This window comes from Mobula birostris, chromosome 1 (assembly GCF_030028105.1).
Source record: "Mobula birostris isolate sMobBir1 chromosome 1, sMobBir1.hap1, whole genome shotgun sequence".
In the NCBI taxonomy this organism is placed as follows: Eukaryota; Metazoa; Chordata; class Chondrichthyes; order Myliobatiformes; family Myliobatidae; genus Mobula; species Mobula birostris.
The window spans coordinates 242,651,956-242,673,542 of record NC_092370.1 but is presented as its reverse complement, the minus strand read 5'-3'; the positions used below and the strand labels follow the sequence as shown (position 1 = coordinate 242,673,542).

Genomic DNA, 21,587 nt, shown 5'->3' with positions numbered 1-21,587 from the left:
ACAGCCTGGCTATTTAAAAGTTTGTTTAGATGATATAATGATATATTAGCACAGTGTTTTTGTTTTCTTTCGGGAAGGGGTAGGGGTAAACCAGACTTTCCAGTCTTGGGCATTAATTGGAAAAAACAGGTTTTGAATAATTATTTTTGTGCACTAAATTACCACTCTAGAACTAATTACAGACATCTAATTTGCATTAAACTGGTACATGTGGAATATTTTGTTTTTGCGTGCAACAATCTACTCAGATTTACAGCCTATTTTCAGTATACTAACTTCTGAAAGCAGGGCAGGTGAGGCAAACATTACAGATAAAATCGGATCAAAGATTGATAAATAGTTATCAATTCTAAATGTCATCACGTTACTCATCTATACGACCTATGTGTTTGTGCAAGAATTTGGATTATATAGAATCTCCTGTTGAATGAGAAGGTGCTTCATTTTAGTCGTGTAACCCCCCTAGACACTTAAAAACCTTATATCCTGCTGTTATTTCCTGGGAGTAGTTTTAGTAGTCTTTGGCATCAGCAGGGTACTCCTCTGCCTGGGGTGCTGGCTCATTAAACCATTCGCTCTACTCTAAACAGAGCCCATTTAATTAAACATAAAAATAAGAAACTGCAAATGTTGCAATTTAAAATAACCAATAAGTGCTTGAAATACAGAGCATTGAGCTGTCACTTCAGATGTAAAACCTTCTCTGGGCACTTATCATCTTGTACTACTTATAGCCACGTTATCAGCCCAGAACTTGTTGGGACATTGATTCAATTTTCACCCTCATTCTTAAGTTTCCTTTTCAACTGCTCCCATTATCAATGCATCAGAGGGACTGCAGCTCTTTTAGGGTGTGACCTTTCAGTTGAAGTTAAACAGAAGCACGATCAGGACAACAAGAAATATCCCATGACACCTTTTAGAAAAGTAGTGAGCATTTGTTTCAGGACACTAGCGTAATACATGCAATTCACACACTAATAAATATTACCTAGTTCCTTAAGGCTGTTACAGCCGGGCTGGTGATAGGGACAAGCTCTCACTACCTATTCAATGGTCCCAATGGCGTGCGTCTCAAATAGCCTCTGCAATTAAATCCACCTCCTGGCCTTCAAGTGTGGCTTAGCTACTAAGCCTGACAGAACTGTTTCTACTGACAGGAGAAGGGGCAAAGGCAGGTTGCTGGCACCTTAAAACCAGCCACTTCAGGCAGATGGGACTCATCAGCCATGGTTGGCAGCTCATCGAGGAGAAGGAAAACTCTGATCTCAAACCTCTGCTGCCTTGAGGCTATACCCACTCATGGGGAAGGCTTTGGGAGTAAACGCTGAGGGAAAAATCCAGAGCTGGAGTCCCTAAGGCAGTCCTACATTGAGTTGAATGCTGACTAGAAACTCCTGCAACACTGCTGGTACCAAACTGTATTACTCTCTGCTGTTTGTTTGGGCTCATCAGATGCGTGGAGAGGAGGAGCTTGCTACATGGGCAACAGCTTCCTCCCCATATCATAATGCCCAGGCTTGTGTATCTAAACAGCTAGGATGCATTATCCACGGAGAACTCTGACCAATGGAGGCTCTCAAATATAAACTATGTAGTTGATAGTAGTTCTCCTCCAATTCAGCAGGTCATAATGTTTTGAGAGGATTATCCTATGTGTTACTGTTCTTATTTTAGTCAGCCACCATCAATGGTTAAATGGTTCAATTTAATGTCAGAGAATGTATACTGTATACAACCTGAAATTCTTACACTTTGCAGACATCCCTGAAACAAAAAAAAACTCAAAGAATGAATGACAGAAAAATGTTAGAATCCCAAAGTCCCTGACACAGCAACAAAAGCATCAGCCCTCTCCCCACTTGCTCCGGAAAAAGCATCAGTCCCACCACCACCCACCATGCAAGCAATAGCAAGCCCCCAGAGACCATGATCTAGAGTCCATCAAAAACTACTGTCCAACCCAACACTTTTTTTAGATTAGATTATGAGGACACACAGTCCTCTTTTATTGTCATTTAGTAATGCATGCATTAAGAAATGATACAATGTTCCTCCAGCGTGATATCACAGAAACAGAAGACAGGCCAAGAATGAAAAACTGACAAAAACCACATAATTATAACACATAGTTACAACAGTGCAAGCAATACCGTAATTTGATAGAAGAACGCACCATGGACACAGTAAAAAAAAAGTCTCAAAGTCTCTCGAAAGTCCCAACATCTCACGCAGACGGTAGAAGGAAGAAAACTCTCCCTGCCATGAGCTTCCAGCGCCGCAAACTTGCCGATGCAGCATCCTGAAAGCACCCAACCACAGTCCAACTCTTAGTCCATCCGAAAACTTCGAGTCTCCGACACCGAGCACCGAGCACCATCTCTGCCGAGTGCTTCAACCCCAGCCCCCGGCCGCCAGCAACAGGCAAAGCCGAGGATTTAGGGCCTACTCTCCGGAGATTCTCGATCACCCAGTAGCAGCGGCAGCGACACCGGGCATTTCAGAAGTTTCTCCAGATGTTCCTCCGTGCTTCTCACGTCCGTCTCTGTCAAATCAGGATTATGCACGGCCCCTATTTTCGACATCTCAACAGTTCTTCTCACTCACCAACAAGGGAGGGAGTGATATTGCTCCTACCATAGGGAGAGGGGAAGCCAACAGCTCGCAGTTTCAATGTTACAATCTGCAGCGTCGCTTATTCAAGTTCCCCTGACTCGAGAGTCAGCAAACCCTCTCTCACCATCAAGAGAAAGAGGTATGTGCACTCAGCAGGTTGGAAGCAAATAAATGTCCAAAAGGAAGAAACTCACCTTCCACTTTCTTTAAGTTTGGTTAGAAGTGAAGTATTTCTCTCTCAGGCAGCAGTGCTTAAGCTAATCATCTGGTAGCCTAATCATTATCTGAGGGATCCTGTGCTGCCTTTATATGCATGAGCCAGTGGGGGTTAAAAAGAATGTACAATATTTGACAGTGAAGAGCTGTGGGATGTCTCAGGGATGGAGAATTTATTAGATAAATGCAAGGGTTATGGTTTGAGACACATCTTGAGTATGCCTTTGCCAATGATTTACCCCACCTCCTCCCTCTCCATCAACCAACTCTTCCAACCCAGTCTTGTATGGTGGTGGCAGATTCCAACATCAGCTGCCTCTGCCTCAAAGTCATTCAAAAACACACCCTCATTAGTGTACATTTCAAAATGCTCAATACTGGCTGTTGTTCAATAATAAATATACAAGGATCCAACCCAGAACACTTGGTAGTCCTTCCCTGGTGGCAGTCATGGTGGATGTAACGTCATCAGCTGTGTTTCCTGCACCAAAGTTGTAGGTTGTCAGAGACATCACTGTGTGGCTGAAAATTATATTAAGAACTCTACAACTCATTTATTCAATAGTTATTGCTTATTTGTATTATTCTTTTCTTTTTGTATTTGCAAAATTTTTTGTCTTTTGCACATTGGTAATTTGTCCGTCTCTGTGGTGTGTAGTTTTTCATTTATTCTACTGTGTTCCTATTTATGTGAATGCCTGCAAGAAAATGAATCTCAGAGTAGGATACAGTGAAATATACAGTATTGTGCAAAAGTCTTATATATATATATATATATATATATATATAGGATAAAATAGGAAGATGGTTGGGAAGCAGAAATAAGAGTACTTCACTTTTATTTAGCTCAGTAGTATTAGGTGTTATTTGGTAACAGGAAAGACATAATATACCAAAGTCTAATATACCAAAGACTTTTGCACAGTACTGTATGTACTTTGATAATAAATTTACTTTCAACTTTTTGAACTTTGAAAAACATTACTTTTCTTTTTTGTAGGCATTGTAAAGAAGTCAAATTTACCCAATCTCAATCCACTCTAAAAGCAAACTGCATTATAACTGCCTTGCAAACTCATTATCCACATTATAAACAGCACATTCTACCTAATGTGCTACATCTAGAAGGAGGACGTAAAAGATCCCACTGCACTTTTTTTTTAAAGAATGGAAGAACTGCACAATAAGAAGCTTTGTGTTCAATTCATTTCCTCGGAAAGCTTGCCCTGGGACCTATAGTTTTGAGATCTGTGGTAATTCTGAGATCTCTGGAAGAGCAAAGGAGTCTGAGAATGATGGTTTGAAAAGTAGGTAATCTATCCTAGTTTAAAGAGACATTGAAAGATAGCCAGGTCAAAGAAAATGCTGCCTAGGATCAAATGATGTAGAAAAAACAACAAATCAGGATGGCTCAGAGTAGAGACATCTGATGACTTGGACAGTACACAACAGCTGGTTGATCCTGTCTACTGAACAGCACACTCAATCATGTGATGGTGCTCATCAATTTTCCAGTGCTAGTTGTACTCTTGGCATGAAGTCAGAAAGTCACAAGTAAAAATCCATACCTGAATTTTGAATTCGAGGTGCAAGTACATGATTCAATACCATCCTTTGCAGTGAGTATTGAACAAAACTGTTGATTTTCTGATTCACCAAAAAGAAAGAATTATTAACTCATAACTCATCTTAGTCCTGTCTGTCTTTGGTTTTACAGTATGTGATTTGACTGTATAGTTAGTAAGAAAAGCAAGCCTAACCCCCTATTTTACTCCCTGTACATTCAAGACTGCATGGTCAAATCCCGCTCTGACAACATTTGCAAATTTGTAGATGACATCACCGTTGTGAGCTGAATCTCAAATAACGGAGTATCGTTAGCAGTTTTGGGACCCTTATCTAAGAAAGGATGTGCTGACATTGGAGAGGGTTCAAAGGAGGTTAATGAAAATGATTCCAAGATTGAATGGCTTGTCAAATGAAGGGCATTTGATGGCTCTGGGCCTGTATTCACTGGAGTTCAGAAAATTGAGGGATGACATCATTGAAATCTATCAAATGTTGAAAAGCCTTGATAGAGTGGATGTGGAGAGGATGTTTCCTAAGGTGAGCAAGCCTAAGACCAGAGGACACAGCCTCAAAATAGAGGGGTGTCCTTTTAGAACGGAGACAAGGAGGAATTTCTTTAGCCAGAGAGAGGTGAATTAGTGGAATTCTTTGCCACAGGTAGTTATGGAAGCCAAGTCTTTATGTATATTTAAGGCAGAGATTGATAGATTCTGGTTTGGTCAGGGCATGAAGGGACACAGGGAGAAAGCAGGAGATTGGGGCTGAGAGGAAAATTGAACCAACCATGATGAAATGGTGGAGCAGACTTGATGGGCCAGATAACCTAATTCTCCTGCTATCTTTTGTTCTTATGGTCTCAAAGAAGTTTTTCACTGTATCTCAGCATATCTGACAATAATACATGTTTACCAATTTTAAAATGTGAAAATATAAGGATATGAAATGAAAATAATTTTTAATGAATTACTTTAATTCTAAGAAACTGGCTAGGATTGTTATACCATCAAATCCAATTATCCTTACCTTATTTATTGAAATAGATGTACTGCATATATTGGTAAGGGACTTAACATCAATTTAAAACTTCATTGACATCAGATCTGGCTAAAACTTCATTGAGAAAAAAGTATACAGACATTTTGGATATAAAGGGCAGGCATCTTCACATAGTGTAGGGGAGCATTGGAGCTTTATAGATCCAAATGCCTTATAGCAAAGTGACCTAATGAAAGATAAAACAAGGTTAGATGGGAAAAAGATGCCTTCTGTTTTAGTCTAATCAGTCACTCTAAACTCTAAACCAGGAATTCTTTACACAATAGAATTGACCTTTGGGCTGTCCCCAGCACATTCTCTGACAGTGTTGGCCATTTTCACATTTTTACAGTACATTTTGACGTTTCAATGTGCATGTAACAAGTCAAGCTAATCTTTATTGCCATGGTGTGCACTGGCAATATGCAGAGGAAAGACAGACTCCGATGTAGAGACTGCGATGAAAATCTATTCATTATAATTCCAAAAGAATGCCAGTGGCTTGGCTGAGCAACGTCGCAAGAAGTAACATTCTCAAAACTAGGATTCTACGATTAGCACTAATCAAACATCCACTTAAATTATGAAAGTAACATGGAATCCCTGAGCCAATCAAAATAAACTTAACAAGCTTAAGCAGAAAACAACAGGAGACCACATTACAAAGGGCGAGTTGCTTGAGAAAAAAACACAAGGAACTCTAAGTGACTAATGACTTTCTTTAAACAACAATTAACCAATTCAGCTGCTCTAAAAACCTGAAACCCTGCACTCTCTGGCATCCCACACAGGCTGAAGAACTCATTACTTATCTTTATCTATCTGAATACAATACAAAATAAATAACAAAATAATTAAATTGGGGGACTGTGTCTTCAAGCACCTCTACACCATCCACTATAAGCAGGACTTTCTGGTGGCCAAACATTCTAAATCCCATTACGATGTCTCAATCTATGGCTTCCTCTTGTGCCAAAATGAAGCCACCCTCAGGGTGGAGGAGCAACACTTTATATTCCGTCTAGGTAGCCTCCAATCTGATGACATGAATATCAATTTCTCCTTTCTGTAAACAAATCCGACCCCCAGCCCTCCCCTTCCTCTAATCCCGCTCTGACCTTTCAGTTCTTCGCACTTGCCTATTACATCCCCCAGAGTTCCCTTCTTCTTCCCTTTCTCCAATTGTCCACTTTCTTCTCCTGTCAGATTCCTTCTTCTCCAGCCCTTGATCTTTCCCACCCACCTGGCTTGACCTATCACCTTCCAGTCAGCCTTTCCCCCCAAACCACCCCATTTTTTTATTCAGGTGTCTCCCACTTTTCTTCTCAGACCTGAGAAAGGGTATCGGACCGAAACATTCTTTTCCATAGATGCTGCCTGACCTGCACTTTGTGTGTGTTGTTTTGGATTTCCAGCATCTGCGGACTTTCTTGTGTTTGGAACAAAATAATAGTCTTTGGTGATATAATTCACAATAACTCCTTACTGTGGTATCAATCTGTGGGTAAAGAGGTTTATCCTGAGTTCTCCATTTTATATATCTTTGGTGACTACCTTTTGCAGGTGACATTTGGTCTTGCTCTTTTCAAGCAGAAACATTGCTTTTGTACATGTTTTATAAATATTATAACATTCAGCCTTCTTTTTTTCAATAAAGAGACCCATTTTGTTTATTCTTTACTTTTGTTTCAATATTTTTATGGTTATTTTAACAATAATTTCACTCCACTAGTTTGATTGAGTCAGAATTCAATATGTGTGACTGCAGGACATTTAGAATGTCTATGTATCTTACAGATTTTGCAAAGATCTGGGTAGCTCCTCAGAAATACACTGCATAACTAAAATGACACACTATCTAATAAACACAGAAAGCTCACCATATGTAACACATAATGTACTCTTCTGGTGATGGAGATTGAACTTGCTATTAAGCAAAATCTGGCGAAGCTCATTCAAAGCTCAGTCTCTAATTGGGCTGCAGGTCAGAATGACAGCTTAAAACATCTCTTCATTAAGTGTAATTGGTACGGTTGGTAAAATCATGTACGAGGCTGTAGACATTCTGAGGGAAGCTTCTCTTTGTCAACACCTAAGCCTTTGAAGCTAATTGAAAATCCAGGCAAAAGCTGCTTCAAACTTTTGGCAAATAAGAAAAGAAAAGCTCTCAGAAGGCTTCCATTAAAGTAATAATGTGCCATATTCCAGCTGATGGAAAACAATGCCTCACCCCCTTTTGCTCATTATTCGAGTTATTTGTTAAATAAATTCTCATAAAGTCTTAATTGAGCACATCTGCTGCACAGGATCTTCATTCGCAGAATGTTGTAAGCATGCTAATTATACAAACAGGGAAACACAATGGTGCAAACTTAAATATAGGTAAATGTCACCCCGAAGGCCTTTCATTTGAACCTGTATAAAGCACTACACCTGTGAAGAGAGGAAGGCTTCCTCAGACTTGCATATAAACCAGGGCACTCAGCAATTGTTAAAGCAGATAGCAAGGCAGGTGAGGTAAAGTCAGTATTTCAAACTCTACTCAACTGTATCGTAAGATTTAATCTTTGTGCTTGCCAAATGTCTCACCGCCACTGTGGCCTTGAACGTAACAGAACTTCGATGACTGCTGTGGGACTGCAATGCCACCATGGGAACATGGAAGTTAGGTGAACACGGAGTGGGACTGGTAGACAGTGGTGACGAGTGAAGATTGGTTCTGATTTGGTGGTTCGTACTGGTGCTATGTATTGGTCCACATACCGCAGCATTTCATACCAATGCAAAGGGCATAAAATAGAGCAGTTGGGGGCCTTGGGAGTAGTTCTTTGAGACCTCACCTATGGGCTAGTTGTGAAGAGAGCCATAGATTGAGTAGGAGCTGTGCTACAGTGAAAGTATTTTAATGCTTGTTCTGTTCTGCCCAATAGAAGTAGTTTGGTAGTTCTAAGTAGATAATTGGAGTTTGTGTCTTTCAGCCTGACCTGGCAGAACCCAAGAAACAAAATATCAACCAAACTCAACATGGTGGGGAATAGGATGGGCATGGTGTAGTCGTAGTTAGATTGGAATAAGGATCATAATCATTGTTTAGCTGGTATTATAAGGACCATTGCCTTCAAACTACCAGCTAAACAATTTGAAAGCATGTTATAAGACAAGGAAGGATTACTAGTTTTAAAATTATCTTAACCTCTGTTCAAACTTAACTTACGTAGGAATGGACCATGCGCATTAAGTCTGCTTACTTGGACCTACATGCAGTAAGTGACCAGAAGTCCTAGTGTTTTGGTTCTATGACAGATCTCTTCCAGCTCCCAATTTCTGTCTGGAAGTCAGTAACCTATTTTATTCTCTGTCAGCAGTGAATGAGACCCAAAGCTTTCTACTGACACCTCCAGCATATTTTTACAAATTATTTTCCACTTGTTAAATTCCAGTACTTCCATTGAGACTGAATGTAGTATTGGCCTGCTAATTTAGGATTAGGGACACAAAATACCTGTTAGACGATCCCAAGCCAGGCTGCGAAAGGAAAATGGTTGTGTAATACTCTTCGGCACATATATAAAGCAACAGAGCCTAAGATTTCTGCAAGGTACTGTAGTAATTTTATGTATTGCACTGTACTGTTGCAGAAAAAATAAACAAATTTTGTGACATATCTAAGTAATGATAAATCTGATTCTGATATGGGTCTCTGTTGTGGACTGAGAGTGGAAAGGGGGCAGGGAGAGGGGAATCATGGTTGGGAAAAGGGGAAGGGAGAGAAGAGGGAGCGGGGAGCACCGGAGAGATATTCTGTATTGATCAATCAACCAGTTGTTTGGAATGAGACATCAAACCTTGCCTGGTGTCTCAGGGCTGGAAGTCCGGATGTGCCCCCTCCCTGCTCCTGGCACTCCTTCTCTGCCACCTGTCCCACATTCCCAGCATCCTTTGCTCATGCCAATTTTACAAACTCAGTCTCTGCTCCACATTGACAAATACAGCACCGTGCAAAGTCATGGGCACCCTAGCTATATGTGCCTAAGAGTTATGCACGGTGCTGAAACAGTCCCACAGGTGTCTCACTAGGAACTCTTGCTCTTCCACTGCACTCTTGGCAGTGGAATTACATGTGTTCGTCCATTGTCGACGTCGATGAGGACCTTGACACCATTATTATGGTGTTGAGACTAGCGCGTGGTTTGGATTTAAGTGAGGGAGAGTTGCGCAGCATCAGCCTCACTCTCTCTTCCCAATTCCCATCTGGATCCAGTGGCAAGACAGAGTCGGGACGGCTGGAGATGGGACTAGGCGCAGTGGATGACCAGGACGCCTTCTGTGTCTTGTCCTGCTCTACACGTTCCACGACGCTTGCAGAGACTGCCTTCTTGACTGTTGGATCTTCCATAGGTCTCGTCCGCTCAGTCCACCGGAGTCGGTCTTCACATGCTGAGATAGACAACTCCCTATCTCACCAAGGGTTTGAGACCCGTCGGCTACCCTCACCTGGTTTAACCGGCTTGTCAAAGTCATTGCCCAGGGTGTGGCCGCTGTCGCATGCAAACAGCTACAGGGAGCCACAGGTGAGAGCTGAGTGCCAGGTGGGGACCAGAGGTGGACTAACCGCCTTGAAAAGGACGCGACAAGTTCCCCCACCAGAGGTGCTACCCCTCCCTGACACCCCATACACCTGAATTACATACTTGAAGTCAGAACCACAGTTTCTCCTTATGTTGGTAGGACAAAAGACAAAAGTTAAGTTCAAGTTTATTGTCATCTGAATATGCAAGTGTACAACCTATTGAAACAACATAGTGTACCTACAAAACATATTGTCAGGAAATACAGAGGAGGCTTGGCCTAAAAGCAGAGCAGTGAAGGCGACTGAGCAGTAAACAATAACCTTACTAATAAACTACAAAATAATAAGCCATGAGGGGACACAAAACAAGAGAGAACAGAAAGCAATCACAAGAAGCTAGGAGCAACTGGTTAAGGCCAGCATGTAGATGAGATTTGGGACTAAATAGGCTGCAGGTGATGCATCTGGAATGAGTGGCAGGTGAAGCCTACTAGGTGGGTGGAGACTGGCCTGACACTTACACCACACACAACACATAAAGCAAAGTATAACCAGAGATAATAATAAGATTTAATTGGAAATTCATATAGTGTGTGCAGCACAGGTAAACAGCAAACAGCTCACTATTGTAGTGATAAGACCTCAGTGCTGGCAAGGTATTCATTAGTCTCACAACCTGGCAAACTTAGTCAGATGTTCCTGTACCTCTTTCCTGATGGTGGTGGGTCAAAGAGATTGTAGGGATCTTCAATAATGCTTCAAGACCTTTGTATACAACACTCCCAGTAATTGTTACAAATAGGGGGAGGGAGACTCGAGTGATCATCTCGGCAGTTTTTACTATCCATTGTAGGGAGGTTTTGAGATTTAACAAGGTTGTTGATCCACCTAAAGGAGTAAAGCTTCCATGAAGGAAATGCACGTGGTTGGCCCCCCCGCTTTGTACTTTTGAGCATTTCTCATACTAAGAAAGGGAATATATTAGCTCTATAGACAGTGTCACTTAATTTGTTTCGTACAAATTGGGCAACTTATTGCAATATTCACACAATAAAACTAGTCTATCATTCAATTCCATGTCTTTAATCAGACAATACTGAGTTTAATTCCAAATCCTTTTTTTCTCCTTAATCTGTCTCACCTTCTGCTTTGAAAGTTACACTGGCCCTGTTATTTTGATTGGCTCAAGGATTCCATGTAACTTGTATTATTTAAGTGGATGTCTGATCAGCGCTAACCGCAGGGTCCTAGTTTTGAGAATGTTACTTCTCGCAATGTTGCTTAACGGAGCCATTGGCATTCTTTTGGAATTATAATGAATAGCCTTTCATCACAATCCCTGCATCAGAGTCTGTCTTTCCTCCATATATTGCCAGTGCACATTGTGACAATAGCTTTCTGATGAAGGGTCTTGGCCTGAAACGTCAACTGCACCTCTTCCTAGAGATGCTGCCTGGCCTGCTGCGTTCACCAGCAACTTTGATGTGTGTTGCTTGAATTTCCAGCATCTGCAGAATTCCTGTTGTTTGTGACAATAGCTTTATTTGTTAGATGCACATTGAAACCTCAAAATATACTGTACAAATATGAAAATGGCCAACATAGTCAGAGAATGTGATGGGGACAGCCCAGAAGTCAATTCTGTTGTGTAAAGAGTTCCTGGTGGAAGAAAATTTAGAGTGAGTGATTAGAATAAAACAGAAGGCATCTTTTGTCCATCCAACCTTGTTTTATCTTTCGTTAACACGAGGAAATCTGCAGATGCTGGAATTTCAAGCAGCACACACAAAATGCTGGTGAACGCAGCAGGCCAGGCAGCATCTATAGGAATAGGTACAGTCGACATTTTGGGCCGAGACCCTTCATCAGGACTAACTGAAAGAAGAGATAGTAAGAGATTTAGAAGTGCGAGGGGGAGGGGGAGATCCGAAATGATAGGAGAAGACAGGAGGGGGAGGGATGGAGATAAGAGCTGGAAAGTTGACTGGCAAAAGGGATACGAGAGGATCATGGGATGGACGGCCTAGGGAGAAGGAAAGGGGGAGCGGGGAAGCCCAGAGGATGGGCAAGGAGTATAGTGAGGGACAGAGGGGGAAAAAGGAGAGAGAAAAAAAACCTAATAATAATAATAAATAAATACTCCCCTTTGTACCCCAACCATTATTTATTTATTTGTTTGTTATTCTTCTCTCTCTCTCTCTCTCTCTCTCTCTCTCTCTCTCTCTCTCTCTCTCTCTCTCTCTCTCTCTCTCTCTCTCTCTCTCTCTCTCTCTCTCTCTCTCTCTCTCTCTCTCTCTCTCTCTCTCTCTCTCTCTCTCTCTCTCTCTCTCTCTCTCTCTCTCTCTCTCTCTCTCCTTTTTCTCCCTCTGTCCCTCTCACTATACCCCCCGTTGTGAGCCTACAGAACTCCCTGCCACCACCTAGGTCTCATAGAAACACAGAAACATAGAAAATAGGTGCAGAAGTAGGCCATTTGGCCCTTTGAGCCTGCACCACCATTCAGTATGATCATGGCTGATCATCCAACTCAGAACCCTGTACCAGCCTTCCCCCCATAACCCCTGATCCCTTTAGCCACAAGGGCCATATCTAACTCCCTCTTAAATATAGCCAATGAACTGGCCTCAACTGTTTCCTGTGGCAGAGAATTCCACAGATTCACCACTCTCTGTGTGAAGAAGTTTTTCCTCATCTCGGTCCTAAAAGGCTTCCCCTTTATCCTCAAACTGTGACCCCTCATTCTGGACTTCCCCAACATCGGGAACAATCTTCCTGCATCTAGCCTGTCCAATCCCTTTAGGATTTTATATGTTTCAATAAGATCCCCCCTCAATCTTCTAAATTCCACCAAGTATAAGCCTGGTTGATCCAGTCTTTCATCATATGAAAGTCCTGCCATCCCAGGAATCATACTGCATGAAGCACCAGTAGCGTTATACTGTTTACTTTTTAACTTGTGTCGTAAATGCACCTTATTATTTGTTAATTTACTGGTGGTAATATTACTTTATGTGTGAGTTATATGTTGTGTGTGTGAACCTTGGCTTGGAGGAACGTTGTTTCATTTGCAGTATAGGTTTGTACGGTTGAATGACAATAAACTGAACTTGAATGCCCCAGAAAAGCAAGGCAGAGACCACTTGTTCACCTTGCATTACAAAAGACTTTGTTTTATTTGTTCTTTCTTTTTTACGAAAATAAATTTATGTTTAATGTATGCTTTTCTTGTGAATGTTGCCTATCTGATGCTCTACACCTAGACGCTGCCACAAGTAAATTTTTAATTTCACCATGCTGATGTATACTCGACTTTGAAATCTTTGTGTGATTCAACAACACTGTGCTTTATAATACTGCATTAAAGGTATTTTATAAATAGAATGGAATGTGATGAACTAAGTCAAAGCAGTGATAATGTACAAAATACTTAAGGGATGTGACAGGGTACATGAGGAGATGATGTTTCTCATGGCTGAGGTACACAAACAAAGCTTCACAGTCTTAAAATAAGAAGAATTTCTTCTCACCTCTACCATTCAGGATAGAGATGAGAAGATATTTTTTCATGCAGAGAACAATGTACCTTTGAAGTTTTCTACCCACGAAGAGTTATAGTCAGCTACTGAGTATATTTGTGAGAGAGATTATTAAGGCATTAAAACAGAACAGAGCAGTACAGCACAGTACAGGCCCTTTAGCCCACAATGTTGTACCAACTTTTTATCCTACTCCAAGATCGATCTAACCTTCCTTCCAACATAGCCTCCATGTTCTTATCATCCCTGTGCCTATCTCTAGAGTCTCTTAAATGTCACCTACTGTATGCATCCGCCTCCACCACCACCCGTGGCAGTGTGTTCCATGCACTCACCACTCTTGTAAAGAACTTACCTCTGGCATCTCCCCCCCCCCCACCCCCCCCCATATTTTCCTCCAATCACCTTAAAGTTGTACCTCTCATATTAGCCATTGCCACTCTGGGAAAGAGTTGCCAGCTATTCAATGCCTCTTATCATCTTTTACACTCCTATCACTTCACCCTTATATTCCTTCGCTCCAAAGGGAAAAGCTCACTCAACTTTTCCTCAGAAACCCCGCTTTTTAATCCAGGCAGATGTGATGTTAGGATAGGAAAGGGACTCTGAGATAAAAGATTAGCTATAATGTCAATGAAAGGAGGAGTAGGCACAACGTTTTTCTATCAACCTTGTGCCTATTTAAGAGTCTCTTAAATATCCCTAATTTATCTGCCTCTATGACCACTCCCAGCAGTGCATTCCATGTACCCACTAACGTAAAAAACCTACCTCTGATATCACCCCCTCATACTTTTTTCCAATCACCTTAAATTAATGCCCCCTCATATTCGCCTTTTCTGCCCTGGGAAAACATGTTTGGCTCTCCAATCCATCGATGCCTCTTATCAGTTTGTACATCGCTATCGTCATCTCGCATCTTATCATGCTTCAAAGAGAAAAAGGTCTAGCTCGCTCAACCTTTTCTTATAAAACATGCTCTCTAATCCAGGCAACAGCCTGGTAAATCCCGACTGCTTTGACTTTGACTTTTGACTAAAGCTTCTACATCCTTCCTATAATGAGACTACTAGAACTAAACACAATAGTCCAAGTGTGGTCTAGCCAGGGTTTTATAGAGCTGGAAAGTTACCTCACAGCTCTTGAACTCAAACGCTTGAACATGTTTCATGTTCTAAACAGACAGGAAAGGAATGATTGGAGAAAATGATCAAAGACAACAGCAGAACTCAATATTGACTTTTTTCCCCTCTCTATAGATCATGGGTTCCCAACCTTTTTTATGCCATGGACCACTACCATTAAACGAGGGGGTCCATGGACCCCTGTCTGGAAATCCCTGCTGTAGATGGTGCTTGACCTGCTGAACATTTCCACATCTTTTGTTTTTTTATTCACTCTTACTAACAGTACCAGTGTGAAACAAAAACCACCTGAAACAAAGAAAAGTCCAAATCAATATAACCGATCCCACATTCTTTTCAAGCAACAGCCTCTATGTAGTCAATGGTAAATTCTTGTTCAATACTTTAAGGGTATTGCCCCAAGAATCTGCTCTGTAAACCCAAATTGATCAAAATAGATCATCCTCTACTGTAAAGATGAAGCCACACTCAGGTTGGAGGAACAACACCTTATATTCCGTCTGGGTAGCCTCCAACCTAATGGCATGAACATCGACTTCTCTAACTTCCGCTAAGGCCCTACCTCCCCCTCGTACCCCATCTGTTACTTATTTTTATGCACACATTCTTTCTCTCACTCTCCTTTTTCTCCCTCTGTCCCTCTGAATATACCCCTTGCCCATCTTCTGGGTCCCCCCCACCCCCCGTCTTTCTTCCCGGACCTCCTGTCCCATGATCCTCTCGTATCCCCTTTGCCTATCACCTGTCCAGCTCTTGGCTCCATCCCTCCCCCTCCTGTCTTCTCCTATCATTTTGGATCTCCCCCTCCCCCTCCAACTTTCAAATCCCTTACTCACTCTTCCTTCAGTTAGTCCTGACGAAGGGTCTCGGCCTGAAACGTCGACTGCACCTCTTCCTACAGGTGCTGCCTGGCCTGCTGCGTTCACCAGCAACTTTGATGTGTGTTGCTAAAATAAATCTCTGCACTGTTTTGCTGTGGGATCTATTCTCCTGCTGTTGGACAGTAAAATGGACAATTACAGTTTTATTCTGACTTCCAGAAAAGAATAATAATATATCGACCAAAAACAAAACTTGTTAATTTACAGATGAAGGAATCGCTAATATAAAATCATTGTGTGAACCACTTGGACTCATTGACAATCTGGTTTGAAGTACTCTGTTAATGCAAGTATTTCAGCACTGAAGCATAGGTGTCAGCACAAAGCTTTACAGTGATTACTAATCAGAGATCAATTCCTTCCACTGACTGCAAGGAGTTTGTACAATTCCCCTCGTGACTGTGTGGGTTTCCTCCGGATTCCCCAATTTCTTTTCACTGTCCAAAGACGTACAGTTAGGGTTAGTGAGTTGTGAGCATGCTATGCTGCCACTGGAAACGTGGCAACACTTGTGCACCAGCCAGCACAATTCTTGCTGATTGATTTGAAGCAATTGACGCGTTTTACCGTATACAGTATTTCAATGTTCTGATGTACGTGTGACAAATAAAGTTAATCTTTCTTTATCTTTTCTTCCTTTTTTAACATGTACTCAGGTGTAAGGATCTTATAATTTCCCATTGTCTTTTGACTTTATCTGACTTTTGCCTGTATTACCTATTAATCTCGGTTCATGTTTCTAAATTTCACACATGTAGGCGAGATATTAAAGTTGATATCACTCTCAGCTGCACACAGAGAGGTGAACAGGTTGGGGCGTGTCCTTTCAACCCCCATTAAAAATGAAGAAACATTATTAGAAGGAAAAAACTTACATGAAATAAATAGATTCTTGCTTTAAAAAGGATTCTTTAATAATACGAAGAACCTTGTCTGGTTTTTGCACTGGAAGCAGGAGGCCTAACTGTTTATAAGGATAATAAATACCTTAGTAACACTTTACAAGTGTCATCGTTTGAACTCAATTGACACTTCAAGCTAATTACAATAATCACAGCTTTAAGAATGTCTGCTTATCTCTCCTAATCACATAGTACAAGGTTGGCCTTTGACGCTTTTATATGAGGCATGTATTATTTAATCAAAATCTTCACAGGGAAATGGCACCCGTACGGAAGAGGGCTGCTCTTATTTTGTGTTTCTATGTGCAAGCCTTGCAATTTAATGTTAAAAAAAATCAGCCCTGGGTCTTTAATCTGTCTCCCTTCTACCTTATGTATTGTCAGATTACATGGTCGTTTTTACCTTATCAATGAATATTTTTAGCTGGAGAGCGGATACTGTCAAAGATTCTACATGACTGTCGAGGCACAGCAGGGGGTTCTTCCAATATATCGTTGATGAGCTACTTTCTGGCAGTGGCGATATCACCCAAATTACAGTACTTAGCGTTTAATTGCATGAGGTCAGAACCAGAGGCTTTTTGTCACAGACAAGCAGGTTGTGTGATTAATCAATCAGGCTGGAACAAATGGGGAGATCAAACTAGTATCTAAAATCCACAGAACTGGCATCAGTGTATTGACATTTGTCAAATTATTCATGAAGGAAATCCAAAGAATTTAGTGCAAGATATTCAAAGATTGAACACATTGTCATTTAATTGTATTTTATTGCTCCTAAATTTGATGCCACTGTAGTTCGATTTGGAGCAGAATAGTATTGAAATGTTCTGTGATGAATTTAACTAGCAGGCAGCCAAGAGCGATAGAACAGAATAGGGGGATCTTTAATTAAGACTGGAGAAATTCACAAAGTGGCGAATAAAGCTCACCATTTTTTGTAATTAAGCAGAAATACGAGGAAAGCAGACTTAGTCCTTTCAGAGAATTTGGAGTGTATTAATAAAAGAAATGAAGACAGATTGTTTGGGCCCTTGTTTCAGTTACTTTACTCAATTTCCGACCCAAAGGCTGCTGTCAAAATAATGGTGATGCTGATGGCCCTGACTGTTATTTAGTGTGCAAATGGAACAGCGGTTTCAGGCAGAGAATAAATCTGGACACTGAAAAGTCGCTCTGCAAGCTGCAATGCCCCTTCTGCTACAATGCATTGAGTGACATTAGGATCCTGTACTTGTGCTACTGATACAGTTACTCACCAGAGAAAGTTAAGTCAAATGAAGTCACTTCAAGTGTAAGCTCCCTTTTAACAACATAATAAGTATTAATTATTCCCAATCAACCTCGCTGCACTGAAAATTAACCATTACAATTGTAGTGTCTCATTTCTTAAGGTTTTATATTTTTGTTGAAGAGTAAAATAAAATTAAAACTTTATAAAAAGCATTCTATTTCACTTTCTTTTCTTCTCTCTCTCTCTATCCAGTGTTCTACTTCCGTGCCCAATGTGACATTAAACTCACACAAAATCCCGGAGGATCTCAATTGCTTAGGTATTTTGTGTGAGTTTAATGTCACATTGGTCAGGTAGCAGCAGATGGCTGTGGACCTGTACCTAATGGAATTCAGAAGAATGAGGGGTGACCTCATTGAAACCTACCGAATGTTGAAAGGCCTCAACAGAGTGGTTGTGGAGAGGATGTTTCCTATTTGGTGGGGGAGTCTAAGACCAGAGGATACAGCCTCAGACTAGAGAGATTTTTAGAAGTAAAATACAAAGTCAAACAGAAATGCGGAGGCACTTCTTTAGCCAAAGAGTGGCAAATGTGTGGAATTTGTTGCCATAGGCGGCTGTGGAGGCCATGTCGTTGGGTATATTTAGGGTAGAGGTTGATTAGTCAGGGCATGAAGGGATATAGGGAGAAGGCAGGAGACTGAGACTGAGAGAGAAAATGGATTAGCTAAAATGAAATGACAGAGCAGATGATGAGCCAAATCGCCTAATTCTGCTCCCATATCTTATGGCTTTATGGTCATCTATGGAGAGGAATAAGCTTTTGACATTTCAGGCAAACCCTTTATCAGGACTCTATGGAGAGGAATATGGCTCCCCAGTATCTGCAGAATATTTTTTTGTTTATGACATTAAACTTACCTACAGTCTGTGCACTCTTCATTTTGCAATCTTTCAATCTGCTCAGTTAATGAGATTATGGCCGGTCAGCGAATGTGGATGTCCAGAGACCACCAGTATTTCCCTTATACATAATCAACAGCCGAGACAAAGAGCTTGCATTATCAGCAACTTGTCACATTAAATATCTCAGAAGGTTAAACCGACCAAGGCAAGCGTACAGAAGGGTAGCAATTACTGATAACCTTGTCATAATGATGACCAATCAGAAAGAAATTTACTAATTGGGATATTGCAGCGACAAAGGTTGGGAATCAAAAGAACACAAGAAAGTAGAAGCAGTAGACCTCTCGGCCGCTCAAACCTGCCCCATATTCAGTGTGATCATGGCTGATCTATGCTGGCTTCAAGTCCTCTCTTTTATTAGAGATACTATGTGAAACAGGCTCGTCCAGTCCAACAAGCTGCACCGCCCAGCAACCCACCTATCTAACCCTAGCCGAATCACAGGACAATTTACAATGACCAATTCACCTACTAAATGGTAAGCCTTTGGACTGTGGAGGGAGACCGCAGCACTCGGAGGAAACTCGTGCTCACAAGAAGAATGTACTGTACAAACTTTCTTACAGAGGACGCCAGAATTGAACTCCGATGTCCCGAGGTGTAAAAGCATGCACTAACTACTACGCTACCTTGGCTATTCTGTGCCAAATCCCCATAACCCTCAATTCCTCAAACTTTCAAACATTTATCTATCTCCACCTCAAATATAACACCATCATTCCTGGAGGCAGAGAATTCCACAAATTTACTAACCTCTGAGAGAAGAAATGTTGACACGTTTCTCAGTTTTAAATGATCACCACCTTACTCTGGAGCTAGAGCACAGGAGTGAAACCATCTTTCTTGTCAAAACCTCTCAGGGACTTAAATGTTTGAGTAAGGTTACACCTCATTTTTCTAAAGTTCATGGAATTTAGATTCAAATTGCTGACTGGTTTTGAGAGGACAACCCTCTCATCTGAACAACTAGCCTGGTGAATCTCCTCCAATGATACTATATCCATCGAGGAAGCCTGGATATTCATCAGATCCCTGGTTTCACAGAAGTCAGAAATCAGTATTCTCAGAGTGGTACTTGAATCAGAAACAGGTTTAATATCACTGGCAATGGACACACAAAATGCTGGAGGAACTCAGCAGGCCGGGCAGCATCTATGGAAAAGAATAAGCAGCCGATGTTTTGGGCCAAGACCCTTCATCAGGACTGGAAAGGAAGAGGAGAAGGCAGAGTCAGTAGGTGGGAAGGGGGACAGGTGGAAGAAGTACAAGGTGGCAGGTGACAGACAAAACTTGAAAATGGGGAAGGATAAATTAAAGATCTAGGAAGTTGATCAGTGAAAGAGATAAAGGGCTGGAGAAGGGGGAATCTGATAGGAGAGGACAGAAGACCATGGAAGATAGGGAAGGGTTCGAGCACCAGAGGGAGGTGATGAGCAGGTAAGGAGATAAATTAAGAGAGGGAAATAAGAATGGAGAATGGTGAAATGGGGGGGGGGGCAATTACCGGAAGTTCAAGAAATTGATGTTCATGCCATCAGGTTGGAAGCTACCCAGATGAAATATAACACGCTGCTCCTCCAACCTGAGTGTGGCCTCATCCTGGCAGCAGAGGAGACCATGGACTGACATGTCAGAATGGGAATGGAGAGTAGAATTGAAAGCTGTGAGTACCAGAAGCTGCTGACGCCGTAGTGTGACCAGATGCTATAGTTTTGAAGACAGTATTATCCATAGTTACAAATATTAATTGTCCTCTATGTTAGCACGTAAAATATCAAATAAATGTATTGTGGATTTGACTTGTACTCCTAAAGGCTGTGAGTACCAACCCAGACTTGTTGGCGTCAGGAGGAAAGGATGAAGTCAGAAGGTGTGATGTTTTGTATGTGGCTTCAAAAGGAAGCATTGTCTATGCATTGTCTATGCATTGTCTATAACTTTGTAAGTAGCGATTGCCTTTTGTGTTTAGCATATAAATATCGAGCCCACATTGGGCTAGCAGACCTTTCCACTGAAAGTGCCTCCGTCCATATGATGCCTGCTGTACCTTGTTGTGTCGAATAAAGAAGCTGCTTTGTATCTACCAGTGATTCTGTCTCTCTGGTAATTTCATCCACGCCACAACACTACTAACTGTTATATTTTTGGACTGTGGGAGGAAACAGGAGCATCCAGAGGAAACCCACACGTTTCACGGGGAGAAGGTACAAACTTCTTACAGGAGGTACCAGAACTGAACTCTGAAATCTGGAATGCCCCGAGCTTTAGTACCATGCTATCCACTACGTATATGTTTGTTTAAAAAAGTTGCAGGGTTATAGGGAAAGCCCAAGGAAATAAAACTGATTGTATTGCTTCACAAAGACCAACTGCAGGCACAAATGGGACAAGTGCAGTGATTATATAATGCTATTTTATTGTTAACATTAGTGACTCAGCATGCAGGATGAAGAACATGGGAGACGAGTCATTCAGAGCATAAGCTTTGGCATAGATTTGTGAGCTGATATGGATAATTATACAATTTTGCACCATAAATTCATGATAAATGCTTCATTGACTAAAGCAAGCAGCAACCATTGGCTTCACTTCTTTATCTTACACTACTCACGGCTTCCTTTTCAGAAAGTCAATCATATTTCATTTATCACCGCAAAACAAAGAACTACAATAGAATGGGGCAGCACAGTAGCATAGTGGCTAGCACAACGCCTTACAGTACCAGGGACCTAGGTTCAATTCCCAGGCCAGAAGGGCATACTCTGCACTGTATGTCAATAAAAAGTCATTAAACATATCCACGAGGATAAGACACAAAAAATAAGCAGTGATATGAATGCCATCACATTGGGTTTCACATTGTTTCCAGATCTTAAACTCAGAGTTCAAACTTTTGCCACTTTGAACTCCTTAGTCA

General features: G+C 41.3%; 1 protein-coding gene across 1 annotated transcript in view; it reads right to left on the bottom strand.

The window, feature by feature from the left end:
• Positions 1–21,587, bottom strand: part of LOC140194062 (uncharacterized) — a 121,232-nt gene that overhangs the window by 40,204 nt on the left and 59,441 nt on the right. The window lies entirely within an intron of this gene.